Here is an 8,843-nt window from a genome sequence, read left to right on the forward strand (position 1 = left end):
ACTGGATATCGTCTAATCCTGCAACAAACTGGACAATATATGACATTCCTTCTGTTGTTGGACAATGTCTTCCTCTATTGTTCACCCCAAATAACATCATGAGGGGCTATGAAAATAACTGAATATGGCCATACAATCCTAAAATCTTCACAGAAGATGGCTTTCTTAACTCTTTTGTCACTGACAGGCCTGCTCCCCCTAATCTTGATAAACCTACCCCAATTTGTCCTGCAAATGATGTGCTATGTCAGCCTAAAGACCCTGAGAGGAATAATAAAGAAATTTATCCACTCCTGTTTCAAATCAAGAGTCAATTACACTGGAACCAGTAAGACTATTCCCAAAAGCAAAGCTGCACAATACCCAATACAGTTGAAAGGAACTTCAAAAGTTCTGACTGATACCCTGTCAAACTTCAGTTTGAAAAAGAAGAAAAGAAAAATAAAGAAAGCAAAGATAAGAAAAGTAGTTGATGAGATAGTTGCTGAAGTGAAAAACACCTACACAAGAAAGAAACTCTACACAGAGCTAGACAGTGAAGACACAATGGTCATGGATGATGAAAGTAATGATTCTTTGAAAGCTGGTTTGGTAATTATTAAGAATCCAGTAGTAATGCAATAAGTGAAGTTTTATTAATGCTAATGAAACAAAACAAAATAGGATGAAAATATAATAGTTCAGAAACAAATTTGGGCTATATATTTGCACATCAGGGGGGGGGGTAAAGCAAAGTACATATTAAATACATAACCTAACTTAACCTAGGTACCTTTTTTTGCCCCTTCAACCCCAAAAACTAAAGTTTTAATCTTTTTCATGGAGTGAGCAACACCTCAGAGGCAGAGAAAACCTGTATCTCATGAAGCATCTTGGTCTTTCTCACTTGACAACTGGATTCTCAATAAGTACTGCTGGTTCTTCTGATGAGGAGGATGTGAATGAAGAAGTATTTAACTGTATCAACATTGGTGACTTGATAAAGGTAGTATATAAGGGAGAATTTTAACCTGGTTGTATTGTGGGAAAAAAAAACAGAGAACAGTGTCAAAGTAAATGTCATGTTTATGGCCAGACTTCAAAAATGAAAGTGGCCAAACCAAGAGGACTTTATCTTTTTCCCCAGAGAAGATATACTAAAAAAAATTGTCATTCCTATTCCTGCTTCCAATGCATCTTCATATTTCAGGTTCACCAGCTGGTAGTTATTTTATCGTGAAAGTGTCCTTGATTCTAGCTATTTGATGTCAATTTTTTATCATACAAGTGATTTGTGATTCTTGTGATTCTTGCCCCTATATTACTAGGTATATAATGGGACATCTGGTACATGCAGTGACCCCCCTTTTTTCACTAGAAGTGAAAAATCTGAAAAAATCACATTCTATTCTTCTGATTATGTTCATTTGACCAATAAGCCAGTTCTTAAGTCAAGCATTTGATATGATTTTTATATACATAAAAAACATTCTGTAAATTTTTACCAAATCATATTATTGACTTACAAATAAAGTAAATATACCACTCAATGACTTTTTATGCTCTTTCCAAATACAATAATCATTTTTGTCAGAAATAAATTTTACCCCCACCCCTATATATACCAATTCAGGGTATATATTTGCACAAAAGGGGGGGGGGGGAATTTTATTTCTGATGTAAATGGGAGATAGCTTTAAACTTTACCCCCACCCCCCTAATGTGCAAATATATACCCTGAATGGATATATATAGGCATGGGGGTAAAATTCATTTCTGACAAAAATGATTAGGCTATTATATTTGGAAAGAGCATAAAAAAAGCATCAAGTGGTATATTCACTTTATTCGTAAGTCAATAATATGATTTGGTAAAAATTTACCAAGCATTCTAGTATAGATACCAATCCTCTAGAAAATGTGCAATTAGCCTATAGACTATAGACCAAACCAATATATTTTCTATGTATTTCACTTTGTAGCCTATATGTTGTGTCTTTGCCACTAAGTGTATTTGAACAAAAGAGTTAGACTACTTAACCAAGAAATGGAAAAATGCATAGGAAATATGTTATTCCACATATTATGAAGTAAGAATGGTAAATATCTACCAAATCATATTATTGACTTAAACGTAAAGTGAATATAGGCCTACCACTTGATGCCTTTTTTTATGCTGATTATGAATATAATAATCATTTCTATCAGAAATGAATTTCAGCCCCCCCCCTATATATGACAATTCAGGGTATATATTTCTACATTAGAGGGGGTGGGGGCAAATTTTGTTTCTGATGTAAATGGGAGGTAAGTTTATACTTTACTCCCACCCCCTAATGTAGAAACATATACCTTGAATTGACATATATAAGGGGGGGGCTGAAATTCATTTCTGATAGAAATGATTATTATATTTGTAATCAGTAGGCTATAAAAAAAGGCATCAAGTGGTATATTCACTTAATGCATAAGTCAATAATATGATATGGCAGATATTTACTGTAAGAATTGTTTTCCACACGTTTTCTTCTCAAGAGCCATTGTAGGTAAATTTCTACCAAATCAAATTATTGAGTTAGGAATAAAGTGAATACACCATTCAATGCCTTTTTTTATGCTGATTACAAATATAATAATCATTTCTATTGGAAATTAATTTCAGCCCCCCCCCCCCTATATATGATAATTCAGGGTTAGGTTAGGTTGTAAAAATATATAGCCTACCCTGAATTGGCATATATAGAGGAGGGGGGGCTGAAATTCATTTCCGATAGAAATGATTACTATACTCATAATGAGCATAAAAAAAGGCATCGAGTGGTATATTCACTTTACGCGTAAGTCAATAATATGATTTGGGAGAAATTTACCCCATTGTAGCCTACTAGGTTTATACCAAGTTCTTACCCATTTTAGTGCCAGCTTGCACTTTTTCAAAAAAGCACTCTTCTGCATGGGCATCAACAGTGACAAAATAAGAATAAGCTCTTGAAAATAGCGCACAAACAGCTAAAATTTTAAAAATCATTCTTATTGAGGCCTATTTTTGAATTTATTTAGGCTACACGTAAGCAAAACGTGCACAAACGCGATCTATTATTAAGTGAGAAATTAATTCTGATTCAAGTGTCATCTATCTTTTTGCAACGCGAATTGTAATGAAAAAAAAAAAATAGAGAAATAAAATCGGAATCACAATTACACTAGAGTGTATGTGATAACTTGTTTAAATTTTGGAATTGGGGAACCTAAGTTAAATTTTATCCCCCCCCTAAAAATTAAAATATACAACAATAAAATAAATAAAAGTGATTCAGTTAGACTACTGGAATACCCCAGAAATAGTTTTCAAAGGAAAACGAAAATTACTATTATATGATTTCCTATTTAAAATAAATATCGCCTAGATTCTTATTCTGTCTTACTTATAATATTATCTAATTCTTACTGTCACTTAGGTTTTACCTGCTTTTAGATAGCTTGCCGAAAATTTTCTTATGAAGTATCTTGCATACAAGATATTTAGTTTTATAAAATATTAAATAAAAAAAATATGTGTTTAACAAAAGTTTTTAAAAGGAAACATGTTCCTAACTATGTCTTGAAACAGAAATTACTAAATATATGAACTGAGAAGCTGTTCCCCTTGCATCCCCATTATAGCGTGAGTACCATTCGCGCTTTACTGAAAGCAATATATATTTTCAGTAATTTCTATTTTATCATTATAATATTGAGAAGATAAATAGATTAATGAAGGCTCTTGAAATTAATGCGACAGTAATTTACAATATAAATCTAGTTCTATCAAGCTGATATGAACTAAAGTTCCATTAATACTTTCTTAATTTTAAACGTAACCCTTTAAAATACCTAAAAGAACCGAATAAATTTGTCATTGCAAAAATTTTGCTTCAGAGGGTAAAGGATATATTAAAAAATTAAAACTATTCAGTTTCAAAATTAAAGAAGAAAAAGAGCGTGAAGGGGAGAGGAGGGGGGTGCTGGTTACCCTTCGATTACTTCGACTCTTAAAAAAGGCACTAGAACTTTCGACTTCCAATTGAATGAGCCCCCTCTAAAGTTTACACGACAAACCTTCCCATAAAAAGCTTATACGTTGATAACGGGCAACTAACACAACTTATAGTCAATACCCTTAGTCTTAATAGCACTAGTATCATAGTGGTAGTAGTAGGAGCAGTAGTATCAGCAGTAGTGTTGTATTAGTAGTAGTAGTGGTAGTAACAGAAATAGCAGGAGTATTAATAGCAATAGTAGCATGCACAAGTTGTCTTTTGGCTAGTTGAACATCCCTTCACTATGCCTGGGAAGTTTCAGCTCGATACGGTAAGCCGTTTCAAAGATTAAGGGCGTTCGAATGAGCTTTGATCGGATGTATCTGAGGATATGAGGGCATGAGGGGGATCTAGTTATGCTCTGGTTCATTTTAAATCTCAAATAAACTGTCCCAGGGCATAACTTATAGCCCTTTCCACCGGGGGTTGTGTCTGGATCTGGGGGGTTGTGTCAATCCTGAATGTTGTATAATCTTTAGAATATTTTAATCAGAATGGCTATCTTAAAATTTGGATCGGATGCACTTGGGGAAAAAAGGGCTAGTTTCCTCCAATCACTTTTGACACTAAAAATAGGAACTAGAAATTTCAATTTCAAATCAAATGAGCCTCTTCCAAAGTTTCTATTGCTATGACTAGTACTATTGCTATTAATACTACTACTAGTACTGCTAATACTACTACTGAGATTACCATTACAACTGAGAATTTTCACTGAAAATACACCACTGTACTGAAAGTACAAAAGTAAAATTTTCAGAGAATTTTTAGGAAGGAAGGTGAACTGAATTGCAACGTGCCGTCTGTGTGTTTGTGGCGGGCGTTTACCCCCCTCCCCCCCCGCTTACCCACCTCACGGAAAATAACCCCCGCGGAATATACCCCCTCCCGTGGAAAATACCCACCGCGGAAAATACCCCCGCGGAAAATACCCCCCGGAAAATACCCCAATGGAAACCCCCGTGGAAAACGCCCCCACCCCCATCCCCGGAAAATACACCCCACCCACCCCGGAACCCCCCCTCCCCAGTGTAAAATAAGGCTTTCCAAATTTTCGAATTTTAGTTGAGCTTTCTAGGGGTCATAATAAGGCTAGGGGTCAGCCCCAATGATTTTTGGAATAAAATATCGTTAATAATTTGTTTGTTTTTTTGGGGGAGGGGGGTCTGCCCATGAAGGGAGGGCCAGGGGTCAGTTCCCATGATTTATCATTGGTAATTTTTGGGGAGAGGGAGGGGTATTGGGGCATGGATGACCATGGGTCAGCTCCTAAGTTTTTTTTTTGGGGGGGGGGGGGTTGGACCTTGCAGAGAAGGCCATGGGTCAGCCCGATTAAGTTTTGGAACAAAATATCGTTCATAAATTCTTTGAGTGGGGTGGGGTGTTTGATTTATCTGATCTTTGAACTATTTTTTAAACCATCGCCTGAGAATCTTAAATATCCCCCAGGCATAATATACAACACTTGCCACAGGGCTCTGGGGGGTTGTGTTGACCCTGGAGTTTTCGTTATCCGATCTTTCGACTTAATTTAACAAAATAGCTATCTCAATAATTCGATCGGATGGATTCGGGGTAAAAAGTCAGGAGGGCTAGCAGCCCTCAGGTTCCTTTTGACTCTTAAAAAGGGAACCAGACCTTTGAATTTCCAATAGAATGAACCCGCCAACGAAGATATACGATCATTCCTTCCATAAAAGCCATATATCCCCCCGTGCATAATTTACAACACTTGCCCCCGCGTTCTGGGGGAAAAGCACGGAGTTTTTATCATAAAATCTTTGGTCTATTTTGGACAAAATGAAAATCTAAAAAGTATGATCAGACTATTTTGGACTCTCAAAAAGGAAACTAAAACTTTAAATTTCCAGTCATTTTAGTCCCCTCCGAAGTTTATATCTTCCTTAAGAACCTTGTATTTCTCCGGGCATAGTTTAATACCCTTTCTCCAGGCTCTAGGGGAGGTATGTTGACCCCAGAGTTTCACCATTAGCTTCCTTATAACTAATGGCCTAACGTTCCAAGCTAAATTTTGGAACGTTAATTGGTAATTATGATGTAATCCATTTAGTTATCAGTAATGTTTAGTTTTCAGTAAAGCAAAATTGTCAATCTAACATTGAGGACTTTGAGAAAGAAGTCACCACAACCGTATTTGAAAATTGTCTTAATTATGTCCGTTTTAAGTTTAATGGTAATTACTTCTTGTTTCATCTTAGTATTTGTTTACCTGAATATTTTTAATGTATATTTGTTAGGGGCTTCATTTATTCATTGAAAGTAGTTCCTCTTCATTTAAAAGTAATAATCTTTACTTGACTTTTTTATTCATTTTAGCCTTCGCATTGCCTTTTACTTTTATTAATTTAAAAAACTTTTTCCACAAAATAAGCTTTTCAAAGAAAAGTAAAGAGCTCCATTAAACAAAAAATGAGCAAAAATAAAATAAAATAATCTACCAAGCGTGAAAATACCACAAATCAGCATCGATAAATAAATGTAGCCCAAAACGAACAGAAATTACAATAATTAACCGAGTCAAACTCAAAACGAGCAGAAATTAACATAAGTTGGGGAGCAAAACCCCTACCATATGCCTTCCCAAGGCCAGAACAAAATGTGCACATTACTGAAAAATATAAATGTTTCTACTTTTATAACTTTAATAAATCAAATAATATTAACATTTTGATTACTAAATATCAGTATATGTATATTAAACTGAAAATGCACATTCATTTGTATTTTTTCAGTAAAGTGCAAATTTTGTTCGAATGATTTTGGGGAATGATGGGTGGGGGGGGGGTAGTTGCCCTCCAATTACTTTTGACTATGAAAAAGGGCACTAGCCACTCCAATTTCCAATCGAATGAGCCCTTGTTGAAGTTTCTACGACAACTCCTTGGATACGAAGTGCCCGGCTGAAGAAAAAAAAAATACATTGTGCCCACATCGTTCTAAAATTTAATAAATAATACATTGTGCCAACATCGTTCTTATATGCCCCCAGGGCATAACTTAAAACCCTTCCCCTGAGGGTTGTGAGGGAGTGTCCTCCTCTTTACTTAATCCCCGTTTCTTGTCTCGTTCTCGAGTGTCCCCGTTCTTTACTTAGCCAGCGCGATCGTGCTGCCTATGATTTAAACAACAATTTTCTATATAAACCTTATATGCCCCCAGGGCATAGCTTACAACTCTTGCACTGAGGGCTCTGAGGGGATTATCATCCTAAAAGAAAAACTTGTCAAGAACGTTCAACTGCGTTGAACAAAATGGATATCTCAAAATTTTGATTGGATATGTTTTGGAAAATGGTGAGCGTGAGAGGGAGGTTAGTCGCTATCCAATAACTTCCAACTATTAAAAAAGACACTAGCCCTTTCAATTTCCAATTGAATGAGCCCTTTTGAAGTCTCTACGACAACTCTTTCAATAAAAACCTTATATGCCCCAGGGCATAACTTAAACCCCCTGCCCTCAGGGCTGTGGGGGGAGGGGTTGTCATCCTCAAATACCTAATTCCCAAAACTTTCAACTGCGTTGAATAAAATGGCTATCTAAAAATTTTATTGGATGTGTTTGGGGAAAACAAAGATTTCAATAAAAACCTAACATGCCCCAGGGCATAACTTATAATCCTTGCCCTGAGGGTTTTGGGGGAGTGTCCTCCTCAAAAATCTATTTTCTATCTGGAAATCAACTACACTTCACAAAATGGCTATCTCAAAATTTTTATTGGATGTGTTTGGGGAAAGGATGGGCGTGGGTGGGGGGGGCTATTTGCCCTCCAATCTCTTTCGTCTATTAAAAAGGATACAAGCCCTTTAAATGTCCGATTTATAGTTCCGGTTTTAAGATGTTTATAACACCATATTATAAACATACCTTCCATGCCTTCAAAGCATAGTTTGCAAACCTTTTCCCAAAAAGCTTCGGCTAGTGCCCTCCTCAAAAACATATTTCTATATCCGTAAATCGACTACGCCGAACAAAATGGCTATCTCAAAATATTGATTAGATGTGTTTGGGGGAATGATGGGCGTGGAAGGGGGTGGGGGCTAGTTGCCCTCCAATCACTTTAGACTATTAAAAAGGGCACTAGAACTCTCATTTTCCAATCGAATGAGCCCCTTTTGAAGTTTCTACGACGACCCCTTCCATATGAAGTGCCCAGCTCTAAAGGAAAAAATAATAAATAGTACATTGTGCCGACATCGTTCTTATATGCCCTAAGGGAATAACTTAAAACCCTTGCCCTGAGGGTTGTGGGGGAGTGTCTTCCTCAAAAAATATTTTCTATCATGAAATCAACTACGCTGAACAAAATGGCTATCTCAAAATTTTGATTGGATGTATTTGGGGGAATGATGGGCGTGGGGGGGGGGGTATATTTGCCCTACAATCACTTTTGACTATTAAAAAGGGCACTAGCCCTTTGAATTTCCAATCGAATGAGCCTTTTTTGAAGTTTCTACGACAACGCCTTCTATAAAAACCTTATATGCCCCCAGGGCATAACTTAAAACCCTTGCCCTTAGGGTTGTGGGGGAGTGTCCTCCTCAAAAACATATTTTCTATCTGGAAATCAACTACGCTGAAAAAAATAGCTATCTCAAAATTTTAATTGGATGTGTTTGGGGATTGATGGGCGTGGGGGGGGGTAGTTGCCCTCTAATCACTTTCGACTATTAAAAAGGGCACTCAAACTCTCAATTTCCAATCGAATGAGCCCCCTTTGAAGTTTCTACGACGACCCCTTCCATATGAAGTGCCCTGCTCTATAGG

Source organism: Artemia sp. Qi Xiang Cuo, unplaced genomic scaffold, assembly GCF_049724085.1.
Source record: "Artemia sp. Qi Xiang Cuo unplaced genomic scaffold, ASM4972408v1 HiC_scaffold_3027, whole genome shotgun sequence".
Lineage (NCBI taxonomy): Eukaryota > Metazoa > Arthropoda > Branchiopoda > Anostraca > Artemiidae > Artemia > Artemia sp. Qi Xiang Cuo.